Source organism: Ambystoma mexicanum, chromosome 1p (assembly GCF_040938575.1).
Source record: "Ambystoma mexicanum isolate Mex_15411 chromosome 1p, UKY_AmexF1_1, whole genome shotgun sequence".
Taxonomy (NCBI): Eukaryota; Metazoa; Chordata; class Amphibia; order Caudata; family Ambystomatidae; genus Ambystoma; species Ambystoma mexicanum.
In genome coordinates this window covers 1,471,746,707-1,471,759,274 of record NC_090921.1, presented here as the reverse complement: position 1 = coordinate 1,471,759,274, position 12,568 = coordinate 1,471,746,707, and positions in this window count along the sequence as shown.

Below are 12,568 nucleotides of genomic sequence, written 5' to 3'. Positions count from 1 at the left end.
GGTAACAGGTGTTGCAGGGACACAGCGAGTCAGTGGCCACAAGGTAAGTAGGGGATTGGGGGTGTGGGTGTGGGTGGGGGCAGGTGCAAAATTGGAAATGTTCAGGGGAGAAAAGACTGAAGGTTATTTCAGAAAAATAATCTTCGGTCTTTTCTTCCTCGAACAATTGGATCTCGGGCTTTCAACCACGATCCAGCAATTTAGCTGTCATCAGAATCTTCACAAATCCGTGGTATGCCTAAATATATTGTGCGGCATTCCATGCCTGGCCTTTTGTGAGGCCAGAATAAGCCCTGCAAAAGTTAATTTTAGATGAAGGGAGTCTTTGGTGGAACACATGGGGCCACGTAACATGGTTTACGACACCTAGCTTCCCGGTGCCACTGGGACATTACAAGTCCCGGCGGACCGTGAAGCTAGTTGCCGGAAAACACGCTAGTTACAGTTAGTCCCCATTCTCATGGATAGGACTCCATGGGAATGGGTTCACAGAAGCACTGGCACCGTTACTAATGGTGCTGGTGCTTCCGTGATGGGTCTGCCTGCCAGGGGCCGCTGCGCCCGGCATGCTCAGTCCTGTCAGGCTAGCAGCCCCGGCAGACAGACTCAGAGTGCACCGGTCTAGAAACAAGGGTGCCATTAAGCTTGCCGGCACCCTTGTTTCCGAACCGCCACACTCATAATGAGGCCCACAGTGCTTGCAGCCGGTGTAGCAGGGAATCTGATAGAATGGTCGATTGTATCTCCATGCCAAGCACGTGCTCGAGGCATCGCACATGGTAGGGAGATTAATATGCAAGTTCTATGCATGCATTCATTGGCTGTTTGGAAAGGAGCTCTTTCAGGGTGCGATTCTTTGGGAAATCACACAGAAAATTGACGGAATCCCAGATCTGATAGTGATCACACAATTTTCGAGAGATTCTGCTCATTTGAAGTCATGCGAAGGCAGCAGCAAAACATTTATCAGTTACATATCAATAACATTTGTTTAGAATGGTTTGTTCATGGTCAACACTTGCACATCTGGTCACAACTTGCACATGTAGAATATTTACAAATGTGGAATGTGCATTTTTCAACAATTGCAGACAGACAGGCTATGAGGACCATCTCAGCCCTGTCTCCACTCTGCATACACAAGAACAAGGCCGCTGCCAGATGTCATGTCCAGCATAGACACGGTTAACTTGGCGTGACGAGGCTCCTCGTCAGACCGGCTATAACCAATGGACTTGTGCACACTCACGCATGTGCAGGAATGTTTTATCACGTTCGTGGCAGAAAGAGAAAAAGATAATAAAGCAAGCATTACTTTCTCCCAGTCTCTGTGTCCCTCATTTTGTCGTGCTTGCATGCAGTGGAATGTGGGGTCAGTTGAGTCCCCAACTGAAGGGGGACACAAACCCCACTTCTTATAGAGGCATTTTCTATCAGCGACTCTGTTTAGCATGGGAAGGCTGGACATACTAGTACACATAAGGGAAAACATTGCTTTGTGAATATGAACCACACTCCCGTATGGGATTGCCACCCCACTGGTCCTGGAACATTTCTGCATTAATGAGCATACAAATACATGGATTGACCTCCTTGCTAAAAAAACATCTTGTCCAACAGTGGCTCAATGAAATGCCCCTAGAAGCGTTTGATCCACAACTCGCGGATTCTGTAAAATCCTTAAGCTTCACCATTGATAGGAGCCTATCCTTCCTGAAACACATCGCCAAAAAGGCCCAAGAGGCTTGGCTCTATAGCACCACCCTTCCCGAAATCAAACCCTTCATCCTGCCGCAGGACTTCGGGACCATAGTGCAGGCACTTGTGTTCTTGCACATCAATGGGGGAAATTCCCTCCTGATGGGTCTCCCTGCTGCTCACTTGGCTCCCCTAAAACCAGTTCACCACACTGCAGCACATCCTATTATGCAAATCACTTTTAGCAAATCACCTCATCCTCTGAGAACTACATTGACCTACTCTCCAGGCCAGGATACTGTTTAAGACTTCATCTATCATCTACAAAACAATCACGGGTGGCACTCTAACCTGCCTGCAGGGTATGCTCCACATATGTGGTGGCACATGCTCCTCGTGCAGCAAAGCGACCAACTGATTTGAATCACAACTCGTCCACAAAAAGAGGCCCCACAAACAATCCTTCTCTTGTCACGCACCCACCCTCTGGAACTCTATCCTGCTATCTACTCAGAATGCCCCCACAAGTCACCAGTTTCATAAATCTCTCAAAACATGGCTTTTTCAACAATAGCTGACCAGGGACTAATCCCAATGGACGCACATACCGAAGCTCAGATCTCAACTCACAGTACTGCACTACTGTAAAAAGATGGCAGTTCAAAAGCTGGCTCCCACACTTTGTACATCTCTCCGCTGCACACAATAATGAAACATAATTGAATATGCAAGTGCTCACCATTAGATTTGCACTGTGCATGAAGCATATATATTTTACTACTCTGCAGTGTGAAGATAATATTTAAATGTCTATTTTTTATGAAGATAGCATAACCGATGTTGCTTGAAACTGTTTGCGAATAATATTTCTGCTTTGACAGGAAGACACTATAAAGCCTACTTTAGAACCACATAAAAAGTACACAAATAAATGAATATATACATATAAATGTGTATAAATATATTTATATATTTAGTTCAAAAACTTTGGTTGAGACAGAGTTAATATCCAATTCATCACAACTAGATTCATGAAAGTCTGTGGATGTGGGAAGTAACAACAATCTTAACTCAGAACTGCCCCCCCCCCACCTCCACCGGTAGCAGTCCCCCATGATGTCATTTTTGATCTCTTTGCTGATTTGATGTCTTTTGTGATCTCATGTATGAGTCAAGATTGCTGTCACTTCCCACACCCTTTGAATTTCATGGGTTTAGATGCCTCTGTCTTAACTAAAGTTTTTCACTGGACTTGAGTCGTGACCACAGTCAACATTTTACCAATTCGTAAAAAAACGACTGTGCCCCCTGGCCTATGACCATGCCCAAATGACCCTGCTTAGTAACAAACTAAATCCCACTGTGCCCGCTGTTCCTTTTCAACAATTAGGCAAAAAGACCTTGGCCAACTGGTCATGGGCTTTCGTCATGGGCAGTTGCCACACCCTTTCGCTATGACCCATATCCCCTCACTAATAACTTACATCAATACAACCAGCCCCCCCTCTTATTTTCCAGCCTTTCATTTCCGTGGTCGTTTTCCCCAGCAGTCACTTTCATTCCCACTTTGATTATCTTTGTGAAAATATTACAATTGGAAAATATTAACTAACCCTCTTCGTAGAGCTGTTGCTCTACGAAGAGCTTTGGGAGTCAGAGGGCCTGATTCATGGATTTTTTTGCAGGGTTCAAACTGATTTGCACTGCTGAAAAGTGACCTTGCACTGCCGACACAAACCCTGATTCATGGAACTGTGCAAAGTGTATTTTTGCAGTGCAAAGTCAGTACAAAATTCATTTTGTACTGCAAAAATGACGTTGCACTGCAAAAATACACTTTGCACAGTTCCATGAATCAGGGTTTGTGTCTGCAGTGCGAGGTCACTTTTCAGCAGTGCAAAGCCAATTTGAACCGTGCAAAAAATTCCATGAATCGGGCCCAGGGTATCTAACATTTGCACATGTTGTAAAAACGGAGCAAATGCATTTGCCACTAGTCTTGCTGCTTAGATATTGTCGAACAAAGTAAACATGTTTATTAAAATTCATATTACCTCAAAAATGTTTCACTAGGGCACACATGGATCGGGCCTTCTTGTACTGTTTGCTGCCTAACATAAAAATAAATGTGTTTGCTAGATTGTTTTATGTTACACAACAAATATAGTTAAAAACACAGCCGCTCCATTTTTGTCCTAGTGATTTTTTATTTTTTTTAGGTAATATAGATTGGGGGAAAACCTTTTTCAAGCATACAAGCAGCACAATTGGTGTTAACATTATTTCGCTCTATTTTTTGGCACAAGGGCAATTTTTTGCTAATCTGGCCCCGGGGTGTGTTCCAAAAAAGGTGTAGCCAGCGCCCCCACGGTAAACACGAATATAAGAGTGTCTCCAACAAAGAAAGAAGCATTGCAATCAACCGAATCGAAAAACATGAAGAAATGCATGGTACGCTTCCTTTAGAAGGTGGCAACACAGATCTCACTGTAGACAGTCATGGCCACGTCCTCTTGCAACCTCGATGAAAACATGTCAATAGCAGGTTTCAAGGACTGCCAGAGTGTCAGGGGCAGTCGCTTCAGAACTCTGTGAACAACAGGGAGGCTGTTTCTGGAGTCGAATAGTTCCACGGCTTAAAGCTTTGCCACTGAAATGTGCGTACAACGTGTAAATCATGGGTTCGAATCCTGACAAGGCCAACTCGGCCATTTGTCGTCTGTGGCACAGCACGTGTATTGCTGAATAACAAAAGCACAATGGCATTAAGTTGGCAAGCACCGATAACAGCGGCATCGGTGTATAGAGAGCCCGTTACTGGTGTGGCTATCTGGCACGTGCTGAACACACTATGTTAGCAGTGCATGGCTGACGGTGACTGAGAAACTGATGCGTGGAATAGCCGCTCTGGCCGTTTCCAAAGCCCAGTACGGGTACAGGGCTCTGTGTCATTTAGGGGTGCTTCAGTGATAGCAGTCGGTGCAGGAACTGGGGTGCAAACCCAGCCACATAAACGGTGTTTGGCAGGCCCAAGGACCTCTCTTTAGGCTAAGTTCAGCGGCTGCCATCTAGTGGTCAGGTGGCATGGACCTATAATGCATAGCTGACTGCTGTGGCTTTGTTTTTGTTTTTTTAGAATCACTTTCCGGGGCACGCGCCTTTAAATTCCATATCCAACAGTCAGTGCTCATTCTCACAAACCTGCTGGCTAGTAAGCATACCCCAAGCCGATAAACGCAGTGAAGTACAGGGTCGGACTCGGGCATAACAGTTGCAAATGGAAATGTATTCCTTTTGTGACAGACTGTTAGAACAGTAGCCCAGGGGGGAGTTGTTTGGTAAAATGTGATGCAAATTTTGCATTTTAAAGAATATGTATTCATTAGCACTGGTCAAAACTACTCACCACATCGTGAAGTAACTCATCAAACTGGCTCACAAGTGGAACACTTTGACCCAACAACTGGCCCACACTCGCATTTTGCGTTTTTGGTTCGGACATTGCCCTCCAGGCCAGTCTGAACCTGGTGAAGTCACCCACAGGTGACATGTAGTGCTCAGCAAAACACCTAAAGAGATGGATCTGTGTCCTTATGCTGGCAGAACCCTGGTGACAATCTTCAATCCCGCCAACATTCTGGTAGGTGCTAAACACGGCCCTCCACCGGTTGCCCCCCAAATCCCAGCAGGGCTTCATGTGACCGATGCCATCCTTAGGGGGAGCCCTTTCCCTCATCCCCTCTTTCTTCTGCTTCCACTCCACCCCTCGCCTGAGCCCTTGCTTCCATTCCCCACTGCCTGCGCACACTTCCTTATTAACACGTGACACCATGTCACCCAGTTCAGTGGCATGAAGGAGCTGCTTCTGCACTTGCTCTGGTGTCCTCTCACCAGACTTTTGTGAGGCCATTGGCATAGAGACCTACTACAAAATGTATACAGAAGCAAATGAGCACCTCTGATTTTGTTCAAGTACTCATCCCTACTCTTTGCTCCTGACAAGGCACTGGCACCTCTGCTCTTCCTCGGCCATTTTCTAGAATCGTCTCTATTGTTTCCCAGCTGCTTTGAACAAGCAGCACTGATCGTTATCACTTGTCTTGCAGAATCACGTGTGGGGTTTCCAACTTACTTGAAGAAGCCCCTTTGTTCTTTTTCACTTTGCCCAAGCACCACTGCTGCTTCTAACACCACGTGCTCAAGAGCATCTCTTCTCACTTATATGACTCCACCCCTTCTGCAGATTCTCGGCTACTTCACATCACTGGGAGTGACATCGCAGGAAAGAGATCGCATGCTTGCTCCTGGGGGCGACACACTGTCTACGCCTCCATTTTTTTTAAATGGCACTCCTTTTCCCAACAAAATTAAAATGTGATGGATAGAGGTATTGGAATGACTCATGACCATTACCATTGCTCTGAGCAACCTTCCAAATAATAATGATTTTAGCTGGTCTGCACCACTACAGAAGAGGACCTGCCTTTAGCAAACCATTTGTCGTCAGGGCAGTGGTTGAAGTGGATGAAAAGAAGTAGTGGAATTATGTTCCCTGCTGGCCTGCCCCGCTCCCCACAAACCCCATTGCCATGCCCCCTAATGCACACAATACAAACCCCCAAACATACACACCTGCTGTCTAAGGGAATGTTCAGTGTAGTGCACTAAAGTACAAGTTTCCACTGCTTCCTACACTTTTATTTTAAAATGAAACCATTCCAGAATGTTTTTTTTTTAAATAAAAGTATAAGAACAGTGAGACATTAAAATGAAAAGTATGGGAGCACCGTTCCCGACCGCTCCCGAACACTTCAACCTCTGAGATCCTCTTGTTTTTGCCTAATTGGTGTCGTGCAGCTTGATTCCTTGGGAGGAGCAAGCTAGGGCCCTACATCTGCCCATACACTTTCTCAGTAGGGGAGACAATCTAAATCCAGAAAGTGAATCATTTATAAACGCTGGCTTTGCTGCGGGCAGCCTTCCATACACTTTCTCAGTAAGGGAGACAATCTAAAACTAGAAAGTGAATCTGTTATAAACACTGGCTTTGCTGCGGGCAGCCTTCCATACACTTTCTCAGTAAGGAAGACAATCTAAAACTAGAAAGTGAATCTGTTATAAACACTGGCTTTGCTGCAGGCAGCCTTCCATACACTTTCTCAGTAAGGAAGACAATCTAAAACTAGAAAGTGAATCCGTTATAAACACTGGCTTTGCTGCAGGCAGCCTTCCATACACTTTCTCAGTAGGGGAGACAATCTAAAACAAGAAAGTGTATGCGTTATAAACACTGGCTTTGCTGCGGCTAGCCTTCCGTACACTTTCTCAGTAGGGGAGACAATCTAAAACTAGAAAGTTAATCAGTTATAAACACTGGCTTTACTGCGGGCAGCCTTCCATACACTTTCTCAGTAAGGGAGACAATCTAAATCGAGAAAGTGAATCATTTATAAACACTGGCTTTGCTGCGGGCAGCCTTCCATACACTTTCTCAGTAGGAGAGACAATCTAAAACTAGAAAGTGAATCGGTTATAAACACTGGCTTTGCTGCGGCTAGCCTTCCATGCACTTTCTCAGTAGGGGAGACAATCTAAAACAAGAAAGTGAATGCGTTATAAACACTGGCTTTGCTGTGGCTAGCCTTCCATACACTTTCTCAGTAGGGGAGACAATCTAAAACTAGAAAGTGAATCAGTTATAAACACTGGCTTTGCTGTGGCTAGCCTTCCATACACTAACTTAGTAGGGGAGACAATCTAAAACAAGAAAGTGAATGTGTTATAAACACTGGCTTTGCTGTGTCTAGCCTTCCATACACTTTCTCAGTAGGGGAGACAATCTAAAACAAGAAAGTGAATGTGTTATAAACACTGGCTTTGCTGTGTCTAGCCTTCCATACACTTTCTCAGTAGGGGAGACAATCTAAAACTAGAAAGTGAATCAGTTATAAACACTGGCTTTGCTGCGGCTAGCCTTCCATACACTTTCTCAGTAGGAGAGACAATCTAAAACAAGAAAGTGTATGCGTTATAAACACTGGCTTTGCTGCGGCTAGCCTTCCGTACACTTTCTCAGTAGGGGAGACAATCTAAAACTAGAAAGTTAATCAGTTATAAACACTGGCTTTACTGCGGGCAGCCTTCCATACACTTTCTCAGTAAGGGAGACAATCTAAATCGAGAAAGTGAATCATTTATAAACACTGGCTTTGCTGCGGGCAGCCTTCCATACACTTTCTCAGTAGGAGAGACAATCTAAAACTAGAAAGTGAATCGGTTATAAACACTGGCCTTGCTGCGGCTAGCCTTCCATGCACTTTCTCAGTAGGGGAGACAATCTAAAACAAGAAAGTGAATGCGTTATAAACACTGGCTTTGCTGTGGCTAGCCTTCCATACACTTTCTCAGTAGGGGAGACAATCTAAAACCAGAAAGTGAATCAGTTATAAACACTGGCTTTGCTGCTGCTAGCCTTCCATACACTTTCTCAGTAAGGGAGACAATCTAAAACCATAAAGTGAATCAGTTATAAACACTAGCTTTGCTGCGGGCAAATTTAAAACAAGGCATGGGACAAAAGGTTCAAACCCAGTACCCATGCTTGCTCCCAAATCGAGTCTTGAAACTCCCGCACCAGCAATGCCATGCCAGTGAAACAAGCTTACGCCTCTCAGCACATAACCATGTGCTTGGCACCAGCTTAAGGATGTCAGTGATGGCCTCCTCTGCAGAATTGTAGACATTTAGTGTGGCAAACACTTTGTATATCGGCAATACGTTTTGTGTCTATCCCCACACTGTGGAGGGGGTGGATAGGTGCCGTTATTTTACCTTTGACCTATTGCTGATGGTGGGAATATTTTGGAGGCGGCTCACTGTGACAAAGGATCACATGTCACAGCAAAGGGGGCATTGCATGCTGGATGCCATTACAAATATCGCCGACATGTACTGTATGTAGCCCCATGGAATAGGTCTTTTGAATGTAATATGTAAGATACCTTATTTGGTTGCTGCATCTTCTGCAGGGATCTGTATGCACGCGTCAGGGATACGTGTGCATCCTATATGAATGGTCAAAGCATTTCACCACACGGAGGCTTATGCCCTCCTGCCTGGAGCGGGGATGGGGGATAGCGGCAAACAAGCTGCTAGAAGTCTTAAGCCCTAGGGCTTCAGGTAGGAGCAGCCGGCTGTACCTACATGTCTAGGATGGTATAAGAGAGAGGAACAAACCAATGTGTGGCAGGTAGCAAGCCTCAGATGTAGGCAACCACCCTGCAGGCCCTGCCCTCCAATCACATACTGTGTAGCTGTTGGAGACCCCACTGCCACTGGCCATAGGCTGGGGAAGAATAAAAGCAATCATAGTGACGGGCTGCGTGCCCTGTCAAGGCTCCGCCCCAAGGCAGACTCCCTCGCCTAACAAAGTTACCATATCTCATATAGTCCAATGCTCTGTTAGGCGGGGCACCATGGTCACAAGTGACGGTCAACACAAACACAAAAAGGCTCCCACCTTCGGTACCATCCCCGCTTTGACATGCCATGCCATATGGATAACAAGGACTAAAATCATAATAAACAGAATACTCCAAATGAGCCTATCACAGCCTTAATAACAGCTTGTTTAAAACATTAAATGTTACGCAAACTAGTTTTGCTGTTCTACCACGCCAAATTATTCAACAACATAACAAAACGTTCATATGTGCTCCCATATTACAGGAGGCTGGCACACACATGAAGGTGTCATGAGCAATGAGGTACAACCCTGCCTGTGATGTGTACTACATAAATGATCAATATCATCATTATGTGTGAAGCAGCCGCTGTAGTGAACTAAACCGTGTTTGTGCGTGGCGCTTTGTGTCGCGCGGACACATAATTGAAAGGCTTGTAGTTGAACCCAGTTTAATTCTATGTAGGTAGATAAAGTTGATCAGGATCCCGTAGACTGGTCAAGTGTGGAAGGCTGGCAGTGAAACTATATTTTCAATTTGCAGTTTGGTAGCCACCAAAACACACATTCGCCCACCGCATATTTAGTGTTTCATAAGCGATCAAAGATGGCGGCATGGTGCCTGGATACAAGTTGCACTAATAGTCTATGCATGGGTGCCAACATGTAGATTGTCCCTGTTGGGCGGAAAGTCCTTAATTCTAAAGCACAACCTTTGACAGACCCGGAAATTATGTCAGAGGAAGCACTGGTCTGCCCAAAAGGAGGAGTGGTGGGATTAAAGGAAGGGTAGTGGGGAAGTTCTGTGCCTCGGTTTGAAATTCCTCCCTTTTCAGACTTGTCTTATCAATTGAATGCTGTTCCTCCATCCTGCCATTCTCAAATATCCCAACAGTGTTAATGAAGGGCAAACTAATGACGAACAGAGTTAAACGTCTGCCTACTTAAATTAATGTGAAAAAAAATATGCAGAAAAAAAGCTCTCAATTGTCCTGCACAAGAGCTCTGCACGTAGGCTTTTTCGTTCAAGTCATTCTGTTTTCTTGTATAGTATTTGTAGTTGTATTGTCACACTATACATACCATTAGGACGACAGCCATCAGAATGCAATGAGGTGAGAGCCTAAAGGCCGGGAGTGGCTCAGCGTATCTCTTTTGGCGGTCTCTCCGAGTGGTTTTTAATCTGCATTCTGGGTTATGCAAGTGTACTGGTAGTCATTTTCTGGTACAGTCATCCATTGTATTGCTACTTATGGTGTGAATGGAAGTCGCTTTCCCACCAAAAAGAGAAATATATGTTAAATATATGTTAAGAATCCAATGGTGCTTTTCAATTTGAAATATTGGTTTTACTTTGTAGAGGGGTTGGCATTGTGAGATGACAAATAGTGCAGCTCCTTGTTTATTTTATTTTTATCAAAAAGAGCAAAGCACGCAGGCTCTTGCTGAGATAGTTAAAAGCAGCCAGCTTGAGAAAACAGTGCGCTACCGTAGGAGGGGGGGGTTTACTGGTGTAAATGGCTGCCATTCCACGGTTAACTGTTAACATTCCTATAATTTCCCCGCTGAGTGAAATAAGTCACTGCGCAGAGCAAACAAGTAATCAATAAATGAGCAGCATTGCTGGCTCTGTCACGTTAATCATGGCTCTGAGGGTGGAATTCTGAGGGCTCTGCCAAAAATACCCAAACGCTGCTTCTCAATTTCTCTCTCTCTCTCTCGCTCGCTCTCTCTCTTGCTCTCTTTATTTGTTTTAATTATTTATTCGTTTGGGCTATTAGGTGGCGCTGAAAGAGCAATCTTTAAGCCGAAGCTATTGTCAATTCAATAAGAGCTTTAACATAAGAGTTTCAAATATGAGCTTTGAATGAGGGTCTGTAATGCTTTTCCAATGGAGATGACGTTTGAGGAGGGATACTCAGTTGTTCTGTTATTGAATCCCTCCCATTCCCTGCCCATAGGCAAGCTGATCCCTATGGCTAATCCAACCCGTTCCTGCCCATCTCAGAACTCTTTAAGCTCTTCCATGGAGGCAGCCATCTTGGATGACCGTCTCTAAGGAAGCTCTCTGTCAGCAAGCTTACAAATAAAATGATACATTGTTTAAAATAGCTAAAGTAATTTGCATTTTGGGAGCTTGCTTTGTATTTTGGGATTTGCAATGAAATAAGGGCTAGTTTATTGTGATATCATATTAAATTCACCATTATTACAAGTATACTACTCTTGAACCCATCTTCCAATGAAAATGCACTTCAGTTAAACTGTTTTATTTTGGCCAGCCTCCAAGGTATTATAGCACGTGAGCCACTTAGTAGACTTCAACTGACGGATGAACAACTCTCCTGTGACAATGATGCAGGGACGCTTCCTGTCACCAAAGATTCGACTTTTTTGGCAGCTCTGGTCGAAGTCAGCAGCAGTAGATGTCACTTTAGCCCCGGCCGAACACTGGATGGTCCTGGGGAGCATCGACGCAGTTTGAGCATCGCGCTGCATTAGCTAAACAGTAGAGGAGCTAGTCTGCTCATCCAGGTATGGGTGGAGTTGGCGGGGGTGGGCGCAGTGGATGTCCAGCCTCGCCTGGAGGCCTGCATGGAGACCAGCGTTCCTCCACTAGCGGGATTACAGACCCTGTTGCATGCTTAATGGCATGAAGGGCAGGGGCTTACTGAGGGCTTGTGTGGCAAGTTTTGCCCTTTGTTAATCCAAGAGTGGGGCTCGGTGTGGGCATCCCTGCCCCGCTGCACGCCCTGTGAAATTGAGATATGATTTGATTGAACCTGGGCCACGATGGTGGTCTTCGGGTCTGTGTGCGCAGTGCAGTGCATGTACTTATAGCGGGCTCTGTGCTGTGCATACTTTGCGCGGCAGTGTTAACATGGTGGCTTTCGCGTCAAATATGTTTCAACATTTGTGTGGGTGTAGCTGTGCTTGCAATGGCGGTTGGCTGGCGGGCTGCTGGAGCATTGTGATCGCGGGTATGGCGGTCTCCATGCTGGGTGTTCTTTGGATGGCGGCATGACGATGCTTTTTAAGGGGCCGGTTAGTAGCGGTGGCTCAATGCATTATGGGGAGGAAAGTGCTATGCATATATCCTTATGCATATATGCATCTTGTGGGCTTGGTGTTGGGGCTCAGCAGTGCAGCTAGCCTCCTCGTTCCTGGCACAGTTTGTTACGTCTTCCGATTATAGAATGCCTGCACATGGCAGAGTTGGCTAATGTCGGATGCAGGAGTATTTAAAGACTTCTGGGGGAATAGGAATTTAGGGCCCGATTCATGGAATTGTTTGCTCGCTTCAAAGTGAATTTGCACTGCTGAAAAGTGACTTTGCACTGCCGACACAAACCCTGATTCATGGAACTGTAAGTGTATTTTTGCAGGGCAAAGTCAGTGCAAAGTCAT